This window comes from Pinus tabuliformis, chromosome 5_1 (genome assembly GCF_031772625.1).
Source record: "Pinus tabuliformis cultivar Carrire ecotype Pingquan chromosome 5_1, CPIR1, whole genome shotgun sequence".
NCBI lineage: Eukaryota > Viridiplantae > Streptophyta > Pinopsida > Pinales > Pinaceae > Pinus > Pinus tabuliformis.
The window spans coordinates 310381418-310400860 of NC_142305.1; positions in this window are offsets into that span (position 1 = coordinate 310381418).

Sequence of the window (19443 nt, forward strand, 5' to 3'; positions counted from 1 at the left end):
GGAAAGAAATTCTTTTCTTTCCTGGATGGCTTCAGTGGATACAATCAGATCCAGATTGCCCCTGAAGACCAGGATAAAACTACTTTTAGTTCTACCCTTTGGCCTATGTAATGCTCCTGCTAAATTCCAAAGGGCTGTCCTTAGCATCTTTGCAGATTTAATAAATGATGGACTTGAAGTGTACATGGATGATTTTACACCATATGGAGATGATTTTGATCCAGCTTTAGACACTCTAGAAAAAGTCCTACAACGTTGCATTGCTACTAGACTTTGCTTAAGCCACGAAAAATGTTATATGATGATGACTGAAGGGCTCATTCTAGGACACTATGTTTCAGCAGCTGGCGTTTAGGTAGACCCGGCAAAAATTCAAATACTTTTGCTTATCCCCACCCCCACTACTCAAACAGAGGTACGCAGCTTTCTTGGATTTTCTGGGTATTATAGACGATTTATAGAACATTATTCACACATTGCTACACCTCTATATGCACTAACTGGTAATGTTGATTTCTTGTGGACAGAAAAATGCGATCGTGCTTTCAAGGAATTAAAGAAACTTGTATCAACAGCTCCAGTCCTTCGAGGACCAAACTGGAATTTACCATTCCAAATCTCATCTGATGCCTCAGATACAGCAATCGGTGCAGTCCTTGGGCAGGAAGAGGATAAAAAACCATATGCTATCTATTATATCAGCAAATATTTATCCCCTGCTGAATTAAATTACACTGTCACTGAAAAATAATTCCTGGCTGTAATACATGCTGTCAATAAGTTTAGACATTATATCACAGGCTATCCCGTTATTTTATATACAGATCATTCTGCTAGCAAATATTTAGCAAATAAGCCTGTCAAAAATGCTAGAATAACTAGATGGTTGATTTTATTGCAGGAGTTCGATATCACAATCAAGGATCGACCTGGCAAGGAAAACCCTGTAGCTGATTTTCTCTCACGAATACCAAAATCAATTGAAGCAGCAGCAGTGGAAGATCAATTTCCAGATGAGCACCTGTTTGCTGTTGCTGTTCAAACACCCTGGTATGCTGATGTTGCCAATTACCTTGCAGTAGGTAAGCTACCAAAACACTTAACCCCTAATGAACGTAAGCAGATTGTTCAGAAGAGTACTCGATTTTCGTGGATTGGGGGCTATTTGTTCCACACAGGGGCAGACATGCAAATTAGGAGATGTATTCGAGAAGATGAAATTTTCGACATCTTAAAAGCCTGTCATGACGGACCATGTGGGGGACACTTTGCTGAAAAAAGAATAGCACATAAAGTATTGCACACAGGATACTAATGGCCTAATATTTTCAAGGATGCGAAGAAATTTGTCCAAGCCTGTGACAGCTGCCAGCGAGCAGGACGACCTGGTCAAGCCGACGAAATGCCTCTGAGGCCACAATTAGTCATTGAACCATTTGAACGATGGGCTCTTGATTTCGTTGGACCCATCAACCCATCATCAAATCAGAGAACATATATCTTGGTGGCAACAGAATATGTCACCAAATGGGTTGAGGCCGAAGCATTGCCTAGAGCTACAGAAGATTCTGTAATACAGTTCCTGTTCCATTTGTTTGTACGTTATGGCCTTCCGAGAGAAATAATTACAGATGGAGGACCACAATTTTCCGGAAACAAATTAGCTGCAACACTTAACAATTATCACGTCCAGCATAAAATTACTACCCCATATCACCCGTAGGCGAATGGGCAAGTAGAAAGTAGCAATAAGGTAATAGAATCAATTTTAACAAAAACCATTGCTTCACATAGGCATGATTGGGCCGCCCGATTACCTGAAGCACTGTGGGCTTATAGAACCACATGGAGAAGTACCACCGGTTATTCACCCTATCAATTAGTGTTTGGAAAACAACCTATTTTCCCCATAGAATTCGAAATCCAAACGCTACGAACTGCACAGGAAGTTGGCCTAGATCTAAGTGAGGCACAAATTAATCGATTACGGCAGATGAATGAATTGGACGAAATCAGGCTCTCTGCATTACAGAATACAGCACTTATTCAACAGCAGCGAGCTAAATGGCATGATGCACTTATCAAGAACAAAGTCTTCCACGAAGGAGACTGGGCTCTGTTATATGACTCTCGGTTTCAGGACTTCCCGGGGAAAATTTAGACTCGTTGGTTGGGACCATACGAAATCCAGAAAGTACATGATAATGGGACCCTCACTTTGATCACAATCGACGGTTCTGGATATGCATTCAAGGTAAATGGCCACTGAGTTCGTCTCTATCGCAAGCCACTCACTCGGGAATCCTTCTGTCAGCAGCTACGTCAAGACACTAATATGGAAATTTTAGGAGAGGAAGCAAAATCTTCCTCACCTATAATTCAGTAAGGAATTCATTTTCTTTTATAACTTGTACATAAGTTCTTTGTATATATGTTTTCTTAACATTTTAGTTGATCTTTCTCTTTTTTTTCAAAACTTTGATTCTTGCATTCTGCGTGTCTTTGCTGTTCCTTTTCCAAAAGGAACAACATTTGCGTGTTTCTGTGTTTCTACTGTTCCTTTTCAAAAGGAACAACATTTGTGATTTTCTGCTGTTCCTTTTCAAAAGGAACAACATTTGCGATTTTCTGCTGTTCCTTTTCAAAAGGAACAACATTTGTGATTTTCTGCTGTTCCTTTTCAAAAGGAACAGCATTTGCGATTTTCTGCTGTTCCTTTTCAAAAGGAACAACATTTGTGATTTTCTGCTGTTCCTTTTCAAAAGGAACAGCATTTGTGATTTTCTACTGTTCCTTTTCAAAAGGAACAGCATTTGTGATTTTCTACTGTTCCTTTTCAAAAGGAACAACATTTGTGATTTTCTGCTGTTCCTTTTCAAAAGGAACAACATTTGTGCTTTTCTGCTGTTCTTTTTTAAAAGGAACAACAATCATGATTTTCTACTGTTCCTTTCCAAAAGGAACAACACTCGTGATTTTCTGCTGTTCCCTTTCAAAAGGAACAACATTTTTGCTCTTCTATTGTTCCTTTTCCAAAGGAACAACATTCTTTCTGTTAATTATTTTTGCTGTTCCTTTTAAAAGAAACGACATCTCAAGTATTTGTTTGCATGGATTCTTCTCTGCTGTTCTTTTTTTTAAAAGGAACACCATCGCCATGTTTTTGCTCTCTGTGATGATTTATATTGAGGCTGCTTTTCGCCCATGTTCTTTCCAGTCTTTAAGATACAGCTATGCACTTATGCAATGAACATAAATCACGACATACCGAAGTCAGCAGATCATAGATCGCTATCTTTATAAGGCCTAGTATTGATAAGAGGACAAGAGGAGGGACACACTTACTTCTCATCTTCGTTATCATTGTCTTATTACCGTTGCTCTGGTTGGTTATCTTTATCATGACGATTTCCCTAAAAATTTTCTTTGATTATTACTTAGGGATAAGAGCCAAGGATTTATATCTTCCTGTTGGGATGATAAGACTTCTTCCACCATTCCCACTCTTAAGGAGTGCTGAACCACCCTTATGTGTAAATAAATAAGAGAAGTGCTTTGCAAAAAGAAAAAAAGTAAATATGGATTATCAATTGTCAAATGCAAGATAGGGGGTCTCATCAAGAGCCAGCCTACCATGATCATAAGGATGGAAGCGAAGTGGCATTCCCATTATGGCCACCACACCAAGGATATGGTCCAAAAGGTACACTAAGTAAACATACCTTGGAACAGGGGGTCTCACCACGAGCCGACCTGCCCACGTTTCGCACCTTCCCTGTGAATGGCATTATGGCTACCTGGTTACCAAGCCAGCATAATGGCCTACATTTTGACAAAATACTCTTCACAATACACACAAAGGATCATGGTTCCGGGGGTGAAATAAACAACTCTGCCAAGGTTATGAACACCTGTCGGCAGCAGAGCTCTGTTAATGGTATCGAAGTTGTAATGGTTACACCAATAGGTATGATATCAATACTTATTTGTCTCTTATATCCTATGAATAAGTCATATTTTATGTCCCGATGTATATATCGCATGAACACTCATTACCACCAATCATGGCAAAGGAACTGACAATGACCTCTGGAGATTTCGTATGATTGACAGACGTCCCATCCCCTAGCCTCGCATCAGATCACGTAGGCTCTTATGTAAAACGCGATCCACCTTTTTGCCTCGATTTCGGTATTTCGTTGTCCATCTAAAACATGGCATAATTTCATATGCTGTTCCTTTATGACTGAATTACAGAATGGCTGCTGCTCCTCTATTTGACGGCTGGGACAACCTATCATACCGTGGGGGGGGGAAGGTAATCTCATTACTCCACGAATTATGTGTCAGCACACCATTCAGGGAAGATAGTGTACGAAGGTATGGCATGGTTTAATGGTATGATAATTCTATTTTTACGAAAGTTGCCATTCACAATCCATTTTTGTTGCATACTCTATTTTTCTCTTGCGACGATCACTCTCTCTGCGTCTCAAACACCACAGGCAGTTGCTGTTCCATTGGAAATTCTTAGTGGAACCATGGGGGGAAAGGCAATCCGAAGCGAACCTCAGGAGTTGACAGTCTCCGCTGCTGCCCGGGAGATCCTAGAAAAGGCAGGATGACTGAATTATTTCAGTCGCCTACAAGAATCAAACAAAACAGTGGCGTTGGAGTTTTTGCAAAACCTGCAGGAGAACTACTCCATAGTAAGAGATAGGCGGATAGCGGTCACTGATGATATAATTGCAGAAGTCTCGGGACTACCAGCCGCCGGACTTGTATGGACGCTGAGGAAAGAAAGATTACAAAAGATTATGGAGATTTTCCAGGATGAAGGCCAAAGCTTGACAGTTAAGGGGAAGGGAGTTCTGCCAGCAACGTTAGGAGAACCCTGGACCGAATTAGCAAAGATAGTGCAGAGCTACATCACTTGTGAAGGAAGGAAAGACGTGGTAAGACCACGTCATCTTAAACTCTTAGCTGTTTTGAAAGGAAAATGTTCTGTAAATCTGCCTGCACTTTTAAATTCATTATTGCATGATGCGGCCCGAAGCCTGAAAAAGGCACAGCACGTAGAAACAGTTGTTAGCCACCATGGATTGATTCGATTGATAATGAGCCATAGTCTCACTCAACAGCAGAGCAGCTGGGAGGAGCTTGTTGCAATGATCGAGGGGGGATTGGCTGCACCATCCCCAAAACCTAAGCATTCCTCTAGCACACCGGAACGATCAGAAAAACGCAAAGAATTGGCAACAGAAAAACATGTTGCTCCAAAACGAAAACATTCTTCAAGTACACCGGAACGATCAGAAAAACGCAGAGAATTGGTAGCAGAAAAACATGTTGCTAGTACACCCGAACAACCTGAGAGACCAAGAAAATCAGCCCGGCTAGCCCGGATATGAGGGAGGCTGGAAAAGATCCAGGAGAGCACCAGCCAGCCAATCAAGATTACGGACGAACCTCCAGAACCAGAAGGAGGACCTTTCGAAGAAAATGCTGAACAATCTAGGGGCGAGGCTGAGCAGCCCGGAGAAGGAGCCAAGGAGGGAAACGAGCACTCCGAAGCAGAAACAGAAGCTGAACACTCCAAGGCGGTCACTGAGCAGGACAATCAAGAGGAAGAACTAGTACAGCCGGAGGGCAGCCCGCCGCGGGACCCTATGGGTGAAGATGAATTGGCCGCAATCCTGGCCAATATGGGGGAGTATGGCCAACCCTCCAGCCCAGCAGACCTCCCTGACGGACCTCCGGAGGAAGACACACCTAAGAAATCACATGCAGAAAAGGCAGGAGAAGAAAACCTGCCCGATCATGATGAGGAAATAGGAGACACCAATCGGGAACAATCTGTTCCCAAGACACCAGAAGAAATTCTAGACGAAGTAGGAGCAGATTTAAGGGCCAGTCATGAGCCCTCTACTGAGGCAATAGAAATCAAGAAATTAAGGAGGAAACAGCAGAGGTTGCTGAACACTATAGCCCAGCTCCGACAGCAAATTCGGATTCTGAAAGCCAACCTGAGGATATGAAGGACCACAAGGAAAAGAAAAAGGGCCACTACAGTAAAATCCCGTAGGACAAGAAGACGAAGGACTCATAGCTGCCCTGTTGGTCAAAACCCTGCTGGAAGACCTACTGTTGTTCCAAATGACACTGAAGAACAGACTGCTGTTCCAAATGACATTGAAGAATAGAGTGCTGTTCCAAATGATGTTGAAGAACAGACTGCTGTTCCAATTGACGTTGAAGAACAGACTGTTGTTCCAATTGACACTGAAGAACGGACTGCCGTTCCAATTGAGGCAGAGGAACAGGATGAGGTTCCATTAACAGGGGGAACACAGCAACCTTTCATCCGTGTTAAGAAAGAAAAGGAGAGTAAGGAGATCCAAACAGAGGCACCACCCTCAGGGTAATTCGGGTTCTGAACTCCAAACAATATAACAAAAAGGTTCAGGTAAAACTCCTGGCCTCTACGGCTCTATGGAAAAAGGATCTGAAAACAAGAACCTTGCACAAGATGATGAAGCAAGCCCAGCAAGAAGCTGAACAGCTGAGAGAACAAACAGTCCCCCGGGAGAAATATGAAGAGTTACAACAACAACTTCGGGATATTAGTCAGTCCGAGAACCAGGCCTTCGAAGGATCGCAAAAGGAGCAAGAAAAGGTTGCCAAGGTAACTCATCGATTAGATATTGTTATTAGGCAGATGGACACTGTGTGTTCTTTGTATAATGACGTTCTGACCTGTAGGGCCCCTGCTAAAAACTATGCTTTATTTTTTCTTGAACGATATTTACGATTAAAGATAAAAGCTGTTAGGGCGGGTGCCCCTATACAAATCAATACTGTTAATGATTTCATAGATTGTTGCAAGCATTATGGAATTAAGGTTCAAAGATTATTGTGTGAATTTTACTTGCACAACCTTGTGCTAGACCAGGAAACTGATTTAAATCCTGGCCCTTTTATTGGGGACATATAGTTGCAAGCCTTCGTTTCATTCGGGGTTAATCAGCTGAAATGGCTCAGAGCTTATACCACTTTTCAGAGACAGGAGAATAGCCTAGAATTGTGGGTGAGAGCCGAGCCTAGAGACCCTGTGCTATTATGGAGAACACATAGGAACCTTATGAGAACCCCGGGTGTCATGGAGACATTAGGACCCATGCACGAGGACCTAATCCGACACAGTCTGAAATATTTTCTGACTATTAAAGACCTCGCCATCGATGCTGCAAAATTCCGATACCAGATTTCTAACCCAAACATCCAGCTCAGGGAACCATTCAAATACAAAAATTTTGAGCTGGCTGCTAGCCGATTGAACCTTTATGGTGAGCGTATTTTGCAAGCAGGGCCATCCTGGTTAGGGTATCGATTTCGTAGTCCAATTATTTGGCACTCTGCACCTGGATATCAGGCCTTGTATGAAATGCCTGAAGGTCAAACAAATCAGTTCTTTGATGATCTAGTTGCTCATCACGGTTGTAGACCTCCACACGAGGTTCCCTCTCCGGCCTATTCTCTTACCACCTTGCATGTCAACTATAATGTTTTCATGAGGGCATGAAACAAGGTAAGCAGGGGGGTGTGTGGAGCACTTGAAAGGTATGTTTTTGACAAACAATTTAGTGACTTTTCAGTAACATTTGTAACCTTTTCTGCATCATGAACTCAAAGAAATAAAGAATTCTAATAAAACGAGTGAGAACTAACATGGGAAGCTTAATCGCTAATAATTGTCATTTTTTCTATGCAGGAAAAGGTGGAAACGAAGAGTTGTCGTTCAAAAAGGAAAGACAAAGGAGGAATAACTGCTGTCCCTCTAGAAGGGAACCGAATGCAAACGAGATCGAGCAGATCGAAGCAGAACGACCCAGGAAAGGAAGAAGGGATACCAATTCGGCGGAAAAGGGAAAGAAAAGTAAAGGATTAACAGCTTGGCGAATCCCTCAGGATCTTTGATCTTGAGGGATCACTGTTTTACTTATTTTGTTACCTAGATATCTCCGCCGTTACTTTTATAAAAAGGAACAACATCGTTAAGCAAAGGGACTTTTTTGGATGTAATTTTCAGTTTCAGATTAAACTTTGATCATCGACTCTCACTGAGACTTGGTTTACTGTACATTTGTTGATGCGTTAATATAAAAGACTTGGTGTTTATTTCATCTTTGCGTCTGGAGTAATCTAAGGCGGTGTACCATTGGAAGCTAAGGGCCCGGCTCCGAAGGACACTTGCTTTTGTATCATTATAACTTGATTTCTGCATGGTTTGCTTATCTTTATTGCTCGGTAATCTGATATGCTTTTCATGTGTTATTCCATGCTCTGCTACGATTAATTTATTAACGGTTCTTTCAGGAATTCATGTAGAGACTCTGCATTGCATGATGGAATCTTTTCAGAGTTGATTGCATGTTATTAGTCTAAACCAGCTATTTCTGTTACAGAGCGTTTGTACTAAATATTACTGTTATTGGATTCATTTGAAATCCCGATTATTGGAATCCGAAAGTAATGTTGTTCTATTTTGGAAACAGAGTCATATTCTCCTTAATCGTCAGATTACTATATTAGCATGTTGCGTATATGTATGAATGATTCCTGCTGTTTCATAATTCATCAATGAGTGCTGTTCCATAAAGTACATTTTATTCAATTTGCTTTAAGAGAGAAGATTGTTATTTTATCGCAGAGTGTGAGTTTGGTTCAATAGAGCAAGTTTGGTTCTGACTCGCGAGATTTAGTTTATTTGATTGCTGTTCCATTTACTGCTGTTCCATTTCCTATTTGCTGTTCCATTTTACTTGCTACCGTTCCATTTACTTGCATTTGTTGCTTTGGTGTGAGAGAAGGTCTAAGGCTGTAGTGAGCCTCAGCAGTCGCTGCCTAGCTCCCAGACCTATGCTCCATGCTCTAATTTCCTTTCCATCAGTTTCTAGAGGGATGGGTTATCGCTTCCGCACCCTTGACTGATAAGCTGTCTTGCATGATTTTATCCTTTTGAAGTAGTTTAGTCATAGTTTAGCATCCGTTTACTCTTATATTTTCTGAACACTATACTACTAAGCATTACTCTAATGAATAGCCTCGGATTGAGTTACTCTTTGCAATAACAAAGCGTTCCTGGATTGACTTGTTAATGTGGGATAACTAGAGGTGAAAGAGACCCTTGTTACAGCTCTACAACAGTTTGAACATGAAGACTTGGTGTTCTTACAAAGTGACAAGATCTCGATGTAAAATCAGTGGTGAAGAGTTCAGTGTCAAAGAAACAATGAAGATCTCATTGTCATGGTAATGATGAAGATCTTGTGGAAGAGGAATAAGGAAGAGGACTGTCAAGGGAATGTTTGTCTTGAGATTGGAGTGGCTACTAGGTCAAGGGTCTTGGTATTGGTCTTGGTATTCATCAATTGGAATATTTATAAGAATAATTTGTGCGGGTTATCCTCTCAAAGTGTGAGAGGTTTTGTCCCTGGTAGAAACCAAACATCTTGTGTTCTTGCCTCTTTTGTTTTGGTAACTATTTGATGAAGTAACAAAATAAACTCTAATAATAATAAGAGAAGATTGTGCTAATAAGAAAAAGTAAAAGGTATCTCACAAATAGTCATCATCGTGAGAAGAATCTTATTAACCTAATTTCCTAGATTCTTCAACAAGAAACACTACCTAGTCACAAAACATATTAAGTTTAACCCAATATACTTTCTACATGTAACTTGACCCAATGGAAAAGAGAGTTTCGTGTGTGTTTTATAAGGGAGACAAATTGACCCATGTGACTGGAGTGATGCCCATATTTCATGCTTGTATATCTTGATGTTAGTGGTATTTTGTGAATTCCTAATTCATATGAGTTTTGTTATTAGTTTGCTTAAGGAGTGTGAATGATTGTCTCTTTCTCCTATTCATACTATTGTATATAATTCAAATTTCTGCAATTTTAGACAAAGCCTTCTTTTGGGCTACTCATCACAAGGATTTTTTGGATGTTGGTTTGACTTGGTAGGTTATAATCTCTTTAATTTTAATTCAACATTCTTTTTTGGGACAAGTAAGTGAGTTTTTGTTTTCTTATACGGTTGAGTTAAATAGTTAAAATAATCTATATCGAGATTGTCTAGTGAGTGTCCAACAATCAATTGGCGGTGATCTTGATACATGTTAGATTACTGGAATTAAAGCCTTTGATAGGTTTTTAAATCTCACTAGTGAAAATGGTATTTAATTATATTGGTAATGGCATATGGTAAAGTTATATCATCATATCAACTTTTCCTTATTAATCCTTCTTCCCTATAGTCCTTTTGGGTAATAGAGAATAAGTATGGCAATGCAGTGGGAAAAAATGTTCTTGAACTAGTGTGCAATAAAGTTTCCTCACACACTTATAGGCCACTTTACATAGTTGGTGTGTCTTTGGGGAACCCTAGAAGTTGTATAGGGTACAAATGCGTCCCACTTCTATGTTTGGCAAGTGCATTCTAGAGTGGAATAGTGTAACATTGTAACTTTGTATATCTAGAAATCTACAAAATCATCTCGTTCGCTTGTGAACTACATTAATAATCTATCTTTTATTTTTGGGAGGATGGAATTTATTTTCTATATAGTTCTAATTCTATATCTTGGATAAATGTGTGCAAAAATCAAGTATGATAGGATCTAAAGAGTATCAATTGGTTGTTAATATTGTATATATTTTATTAATGTTAGACATGATAAATTATGTTAATGAACTACCTAAGCTCAGTAAATTAAAGGGGCTTTCATTCCAAAATGTCATGTGTACTTGAATATTGTAGAGTTATATTTCTTAAAATGAAGTGCTATGTTGAACTTGTCATTGTATGCCCATGGGAAGGAAAATTCTAATGAATTATGTTGTAACCCCTAGAGACAACCCCTGGGTTGGAAAGAGGTCAGTGCCTTGGAAATCCACACAATTCCTTTAAATATTTATGCATTTTGCTCAATTTAAAGAAAGACTTATACATTTTTCTTGTTATCTTTTCTACAGACAATCCCTTTAAGTGAAATGCGATTTAACACTGTTATAGCACCATTTACCACCCTTGGTAGATTTGATGCTCTGTGATATGGCCTAGGGACACCCTTCCCTTCCAGAATTTGCCCTGATCTATGTTTTTACCCTGTATAAAGCACGTGTGCACGTGGGTCAGTCTATACCCAACCCACGTATATGTGTTAAAACATTAAAAAATATATAATCTCCTTTAATTTAGGTAGAGTTTACAACTTTTACCTATTACTCAACCACTATACATCGTGGCCCAACTGTTTCCCAATTAAAAAACTAACTTGGAGAAGTATAAATAAGCCTCCATGGGAAGGCCTAAGGGAGGAGAAAAGGCTAAATTTTTATATTATAGTTGATTACATCCCTAATCAAGTCTAAAGATATCCCTGTGACTTATGCACTCCCAAGTCATAGGAAACCTCTATTTCCTTCTTGAGATGTCCATCATCCCTTCATGACATCCTTGTGTATACATATGGAGGAGGATTGTTGAGGCCTGGATAGGACAATTTCAGAGGATGGTTTCTCTTGGGGTTGACAGACGACTCAGGTTGTAGTTCTTCCATATTTTCTTTAGCCTACATCAATAAAGAGGCAATGTCTTGTTCCTAATGATTATGGTCTATATGCATTAATTCATGTTATGATTTACTTATAAAATCTTATGTTAATGCTTATTTTATTATATGCTTATATGATGTAACACTTATATCATGAACATGATTTCTATTACAGCTATTGTATATGCTTTGCTTGAATGAGTTGCAGGTTTTAAGGCATTGGAAGAAGAAGAGGGTTTGGACCCTACAGGAACGACCTCAAACGTAGGACCTCTAGGTAATACCTCTTCTTCCTACTTCAGTTGTTTAGGTATTAGGAATTCCTATTTGTATGTCTTTTTATGTTGTATTCCCTCTGCTCTGTTGGGGTTCTCAACCCAAGACCCTAGTGTGATTATACCTATAACAGAATTAACAACTTCGCTAGGGATATCATTCTTGTTTTTCCTAGATTGGGTTGTTTCTTCTTGATTAGGGCCTGCTTGATTGATTTCTTTCTTTTACAATGTCTGTGACCTATTTGCTTCCTGGGCATCAAGTCTGATCTTTTGGATCAGGCCTAAATTTTTTATTTTTCTTGATTGAGATTTATATACGCACTTCTCAAAGGGTACAATAGTGTATGAAAACTAGTTTCTTCAAATAGACTCGTGCATACACGAGTTTCCTGTGTTTTAGTCACGTATACACTCTTTTATGTCTTTGCATAGTCACATATACCTTATTTTGAATAAATTTTTCAAAATATTTGGCCTAGTTAAGATTGTTGCCTGGTGGTTTTTGTTATTTTATGGTCATTTAGTGTCAGTGAAGCTTTGCTTTCTTGCAAGTTTTCAGTTTCTAATCTTCTCCTTATTGAAAAACCTAGTCAACCTAGGGTTTTCTTTTCAGTAAAGTTTCAGTTTGGGCTTTGGGTTCATGGATTCTTGTAGAAGTTCTTGGTTGTTTTGACTTTGTGGAACAAGAAATTACTTGTAGTTTTTCGTATAACCCAATTTTCAGGTTGCTTTGCTTTACTTTCCTTTTTTGGTTGACTTATTTTGTTTTTCATGGTTTTTGAGTGCCTATTTGGAAATATTGAAAGTATTTCTTGACATTCTTTTGGTTTTATGAAGTCCTTTATTCTGTTGTTTAGATTAGTCTATGCAAGTCTGTAGTCCTTTGTCATTTCAAGTTTTATTATCTTAATGATGAGCATAACTTGCGAATTTAGGGACTCTTTATGCTTGTTTTTGGTCTTGGAATTTTAGTAGTCTTTGTTTTCTCAAAAACTTCTTTAGGTTATTTAAAAAAGAAAAAGAAAAAGAAAACATTCTTGCCTTTATTTTTCTTCTCAGTTTCTTATTTTTTGGTTTCTTCATTCTTTTTGAGCATTTGTGACCTTTTTTCAATTGGTTTTTCTTGGTTTCGATGGAAGTTTGTCATTGAATTTTTGCCCTCCTTGTAGTAAAGTTGGCCTATTGATCTTTTGAAGGAACACATTTTCTTATTGTATGAGCATAATATTGCACCCTCATTATAGTTTTCATTAAGATAGCTTGCATTGTAGGCATTTTAGTATTTTTGTTAAATTTTGAGTGTGTGGAGCGGGTTTTCTGATTTTTTTTTTTTTTTTTCTTTTGCAAGTTTATTCGTAGAACCTTATAGAAATATCTTTTTGTCGAAGAAAAATAGCTGCATTTGCATATAGATAAGTTTATTTTGATTTATTTTGCATCAAAATAGCACAAGTTTCACTCTCATTTTACCCGTGACCTAAAGAACAACCCTTTAAAATCAAGTGCTTAATTAAAAAGAACTAGAACATTTTTTTGATTTGTCATTAATTACATCAACAAGTCTAGCTCTTTAGGGCCTTGGAATAGGTGAGTCGAGATTTAAATCTCTAAGGCCACTCAAACTGTTAAACATAGATGTTGAATAATGAGTGAAATCCAGTGTCGTTAGAAAGACCGGGAAAGCTCTGTGACTAGGAGTTAAGCATGAGGGAGAGTGAAGACAAGGAAAGAGAGATACTCCCTCTCCTACTTGTTGGATCTCGCACTGAGACTATTCCTCTCGGATTTTGATACGAATTGGTGTCCATAGTTTCTATTCCTAGGGATCACATAGGTTGCTGCGGAGGGGAATCCTGTGGCACCTTAGGCAGAAGTTGTATCATGTTCATTAGTAATTCTGAAGGTAAGTGTAACTATTTATGTTACCTTCACTGGTAGATTTGGGCTATAATTATCCAAAACTATCTTTGGAAGGTCCCTTACTTCACTTGTATTTTTGTGTCCGGTTCTCATCACTCGGAATGGAAATACTTGGAAGCTGCTTGATTGGTTGCATCTTTAGGGACATTATAGTCGAGTACTATTTGCTTTTAGTATTTAGTTGGATTTAGGTGGAATTTTCTTGTCACTTTTGGAACTTAGATTCTGATTGACTGACATACCACTCCACTGATCTTGAAAGGCTTTTGATCTTTCTTTTTGGAAGTTGTGGAGTTTCCTCCTTAAGGGAAAAGGTTTTGATTGTGCATCTCTCTTCCTTGGAAATTCATTAGACATTCCCGTAAGCGAAGGATATGTGAATAAGTTTGGTATGGCCAATATTCCTATGGAGGCTAACCAAGGTACCCTTCCAAAAGGGGATCCTTGAGCTTTTCCTTTCTTTGGAAATGTTGGTACCCCCTTGATGGTCACTTTGAATATTCCTAGATTGAATGTTGGACTACCAGTTTGGTTGTGGTCCACTCTGAATATTCTAGATGTTCTTGAAGCTTCTCAAATGAAAGATTTATTTCAAGGGCATCAAATGGGTGTTAATTTTTCATCTTCTTCAAAAGAGAAATCCAGGATTCCTCTTTCTCGTCCCTCTTGTAATAATAGATCTAAAAAAAAGAGAAAGAAGAGGAAGAAGAAGAAGAATATTTCTATCCATGAATCATCACCAACCCCTGCAAGTTATGTTGGAGATGAGCTTTCAGTCACTACAAGTCACACTGGGGGCATAAGTCTAGTCACTGCAAGTCATACTAGCAATGCATCACCAACCCCTGCAAGTCATGTTGGAGATGAAATTTCAACTGCTGAAAGTCACATTGGGGGCATGATTCTAGTCACTAAAAGTCATACTAGAAATGGGTCACGTACCTCTACGAGTCATATTTTTTTTGACTCACCTACTTCTGTGAGTAGGGCCAGGGGCACAAGTCCTATCTCTCTTGGGAAAGAGTCACTAACCTCTATGATTCATGTTGGGGACTCTCCACTAACAACTTCTAGTCATGTTGGTAGAATATATGTTGATCAAAAACCTAGGCGTAGAAGATTTAAACCTAAATTCCCTTGTAAGCTATGCAAGGGAGACCATATTACTCATTTTTTCCCTGGTGTTCAAGTGGTACAAAGGGTATGGTTCGAGTCTGAAGGTTCTTCTACTCCTGAATCTTTTATGATTTCTCAACAATCTCATCAAGCATTGATTGATGAAGTGGTCGAGCCAATGAAAACTCTCATTGATTCCACTCCTCTTTTGGGGGTTAAGTGCATAACAACAAAGTATTCTTGATTTCTAGTACAGAGTCTTCTAGTCTAGGGGGCATTCCAGTCTCTTTGAATGTACCCCCTCCAAGTTCTAGGAGTCTCTCCTTTGATTGGGATAATCTTGTTGAGCCTCGTCTTCTTTCTGTTGCACCTTTCCAAATAAGTGTTACTGTTAATTCCACGAATGTCTATCGATGTATGGTGGATGAAGGATCCTCTGCAAGTATTATATCCTCCTTGACTTGGAAAGCTTTGGGTTATCAAAAGTTGTTGGAAGCTGATAATCAATTATTAGCCTATGATATAAGACCTCGTGAATCTATGGGTGTTCTTCCTCAATTGCTTATTAATTTAGGTGGGAAGACTATCTTAATCGATATGATGGTGGTTAATCACTATTTAGACTTTAATATGCTACTTAGGCATGATTTTATCTATGCTATAAATGTTGTGGTGTCTTCACTCTTTCAAGTGATGTATTTTCCTCATAATGGAAATATTGTCACTATTGATCAACTTGGATTTGATAATAAACCCCCTATTTTGAATTTACTACAGAATACCCCTTGGTATGTTCCAAGTGTTCAGGTAGACTCTACCCGGCCATGGGTGAACTATGTGGAATTGTATCCTCAAAGTTCAATTTATTCTAAGAAGGATCCTTCAAACTATTGTTTTTCTTCTTGGGACTTCGTCCTGGTAGTCGACCGAGTGATTTCTCATATGGGGATATGGGACCCCTTAATTCCCTCTTTTGATCCTTCTAGTTCTCATGATTTCTTGGAAGTTGAGTTGCCTTCACAGGAAGAAATTTTTGAAGCCATGAGTTTTAAGTACCAAATGAGTCCTTGGCCTGAGCCTCACAAGGGGCTTGTCCTAAAGAACTATTATGCGTAAGCCATAGGGCTGCGTAGTTCCCTATACCATATTGTACATATAAGGTACGAATTTTCAAGTTTTGTATTCTATAACATAAGCTTTTATCTGAAGTTTATATATGGAATGTATTAACTTCTTGTATAGTGTTCCTAATTATGTCTACAGAACTTAGAAGACTTCTCGTTTGGGAATTTTTATCATTGATACGCTTTGACAGGTATTGGTTCTCGAAACTGGCATATAGGTTAGGTTTTTCACCTGCATTGTGCATTTATCATTTTCCTTTTCCATTTTGGCCTTAGGATCGACCCCACCAAGATATGGTGCAAAACCTTCTCATTGCCTAGAAGTGTCATAACTTGAGTGGTAGAGCCTACCTTATCATGGGCGCCCTAGATAGTACCTTTTTGTCACTTGGCACCCATGTTTAACTTTTGTTCTTAGGCTCAAGAGTCCTCTTTAGTCTCACCATGACTTGTGCATTGAAGCTTCATTCTCTTCTTTGCCATTTTTCTGGCTTTATACCCTAGAGGCTCCTTTGTGTTGAGTTGTACCACTGCATTGCATGTTGACTATTTGTACCTTTTGGCTTTAAGCCGACTTCATTTGGACTTGTGTATAAGTCACTTTTTGACCATGTCTTTCTGAAAAATCAACCATGCAATCACTTAGCCTATGGAACTTAACAACTTTTTCCGGTGGAAAGAATATTCTTTTGAGTGTCATTGACCAGTTTCGTCACCTTGCATAGAGCATAGGAATGTTCCCCTCCTAGGAACTAGCACATATGTATTTGGAGACTCGTTCTTTCCACTATACCATAGGAATTATTTTATTCTTTTTCAGGCTTTCTAAATATGAAAAAGACAAAAAAATAAATATTTCAAAATGAGAGGGAACGAGACATTACTTCCATGATTGATGGCAGCTAGAGTCAATTATGTCACCCTTGAACAAAGAACTGAAAATTAAGTCTTTCCTCCATTGGGGTGGGATTTAGTTTGAGTTAGGAGATCCTTAACCTTGTTATTGAGTTAGTACTCCTCCGGTTGGTTATCTCTTCCAATCATATGAAGAGTTTGTTTGTGCCTCTTGCATGACAAACTTATACAAACTTATCATATGCTATCATATTGTCACATTTGAGTCATGATTTTGTTCAAGGGAAGTAAACCTGAGTGGACCTTTCTGCAGTGTCCCTTGACTTATATTTAGTTGACCATCCTTGGTTGTCAGAGTCATGTTCAATATCACATCAGCTATTTGGTCCTTTTCTCATGTTGGTTTGAGAATGTCTCCATTGACTTCTTATTGGCAAGTTTTTCTCTTATCTACTATGACCAATTGTTCTAAGAGTAGACCTAGAGCTACACCCTAGCCCTATTTTCATTATTGATAGGTCACCTTGTGCTCAACATCGATCAATATCATGGGTCTTTGACTAAGTGGTTTCCCTTGTGTTCGACGTCAACTTTCATTATCACACATTGGGATTTTTGTAGTACCTTGGTTTCCATTTGACCCTATTGGTGGATTCCTTGCCTCTATGTCAGCTTTCATTTTTAGTTGGTTCAGAGGGTTTATATCGTGCACTAGCCACATCTTTTGTACACCTGAAATGTTCTTCGATTTGGTTACTACATATTTTTTCATTCGATTCCTTCCACATTATTGGCCCATGGGTTACACTCATGCTAGATTGACGAAGGATGCCTTAATGCCTTCCTTCCAATAGATCTTTTCCCATTGACTTCAACTCATTTCTCTGGGAACAAGTTCTAGAGTCCATTTGTAAGTATCTTAGGGTTTGAAGTCATTAGTGGCAGATTCCTTCTCTATCGAAAATGGGAATACATTATTGTCTCTTGATTGATATATTCTTCCAAGTGTTCGACTTCAACTCATTTATTCACACTTGTTAGATTGTACTGGGTACTTTGGCTCTCATCATCATTATCTATGAGTAGTCTCGCGTTTGTTAATGATATACATCAATGAACGATAATCAAACGATTTATCACATGGTCAACTTCAGATCATTTATTCCCCTTGTGTAGAAATGTACCACAACGGTTGGTGAAGGCCTTGGGTTTGCATCAACATTTGTTAGATCACTTGCGAGTTCCTCTTTTTTCTGCTAGTGACACCATCTACCTTATATGTTGCAGTTCATCACAACGACAACCTATATGTTGGCATCCAAGTTTCTTGTAGTACCATTTGTTCCACTATTTCACTTGGTACTATTTGGATCAACTTTATGAATTCACTGATTAGCTTTCTACTTTAGCATCATTGATCAATTCTTTATATGTATGCCATGTACTTCTATGGATATGATCAAATGATCCTCTATGTACTTTCAGTCCTTTTATACTTGTATACATATTGGATCCGCTTTTGTATTTGACATGCAAACATGATTTATTATCTCTGAGAATGGGCATGCCTACCTCATACATCAACTTTCTTTTTGATCACTTCCACTAGCTTGGAAACTTGAAATCTGGTGAACTCCTCTCAGGTTTTGCATGATTCCTTATATACACTTAATACATTTCGTCCATCATGTACCCCTTTTGACCTCATATATTAGGGGGAATCTATTATAGCACCTTTTACCACCCTTGGTATATTTTATGCTCTGTGATATGGCCTAGAGAAAACCTTCCCTTCTAGACTTGGTCCAAATTCTAAGAAAACAATGTTTTAAATCCCATACATGATTTTTCCCTGTATAAAGCATGTGTACATGCGGGTCAATATATACCGAACTCGCATATATGTGTTAAAACATTAAAAAATATATCATCTTCTTTAATTCGGGCGAAGTTTATAGGTTTTACCTGTTACTCACCTACTATAGCCCTTGGCCCAACTGTTTCCCAACTGAGAAAACTAATTTGGAGAAGTATAAATAAACCTCCATGGGAAGGCCTAAGGGAGGAGAAAATATTAGATAATGATATTATAGTTGATTACATCCCTGATCATGTCTGAAGATATCCTTGTGCCTTCTGCACTCCCAAGTCATAGGAAACCTCTGTTTCCTTCTTGAGATGTCCATTATCCCTTCATGACATCCTTGTGTATACCTATGGAGGAGGATTGCTGAGGCCTAGGCAGGACGGATCTGGAGGACGGTTTCGCTTGGAGCTGGTGGATGACTTAGGTTGTAGTTCTTCTATATTTTCTTTATCGTACATCAATAAATAGGCGCTATCTTGTTCCTGATGGTTATGGTATTTATGCATTAATTCATGTTATGATTTACTTATAAAATCTTATGTTAATGCTTATTTGCTTATATGCTTATATGATATAACACTTATATCATGAACATGATTTCTATTACTGCTATTGTATATGATTTCTTGAATGAGTTGCAGGTTTTAAGGCATTGGAAGAA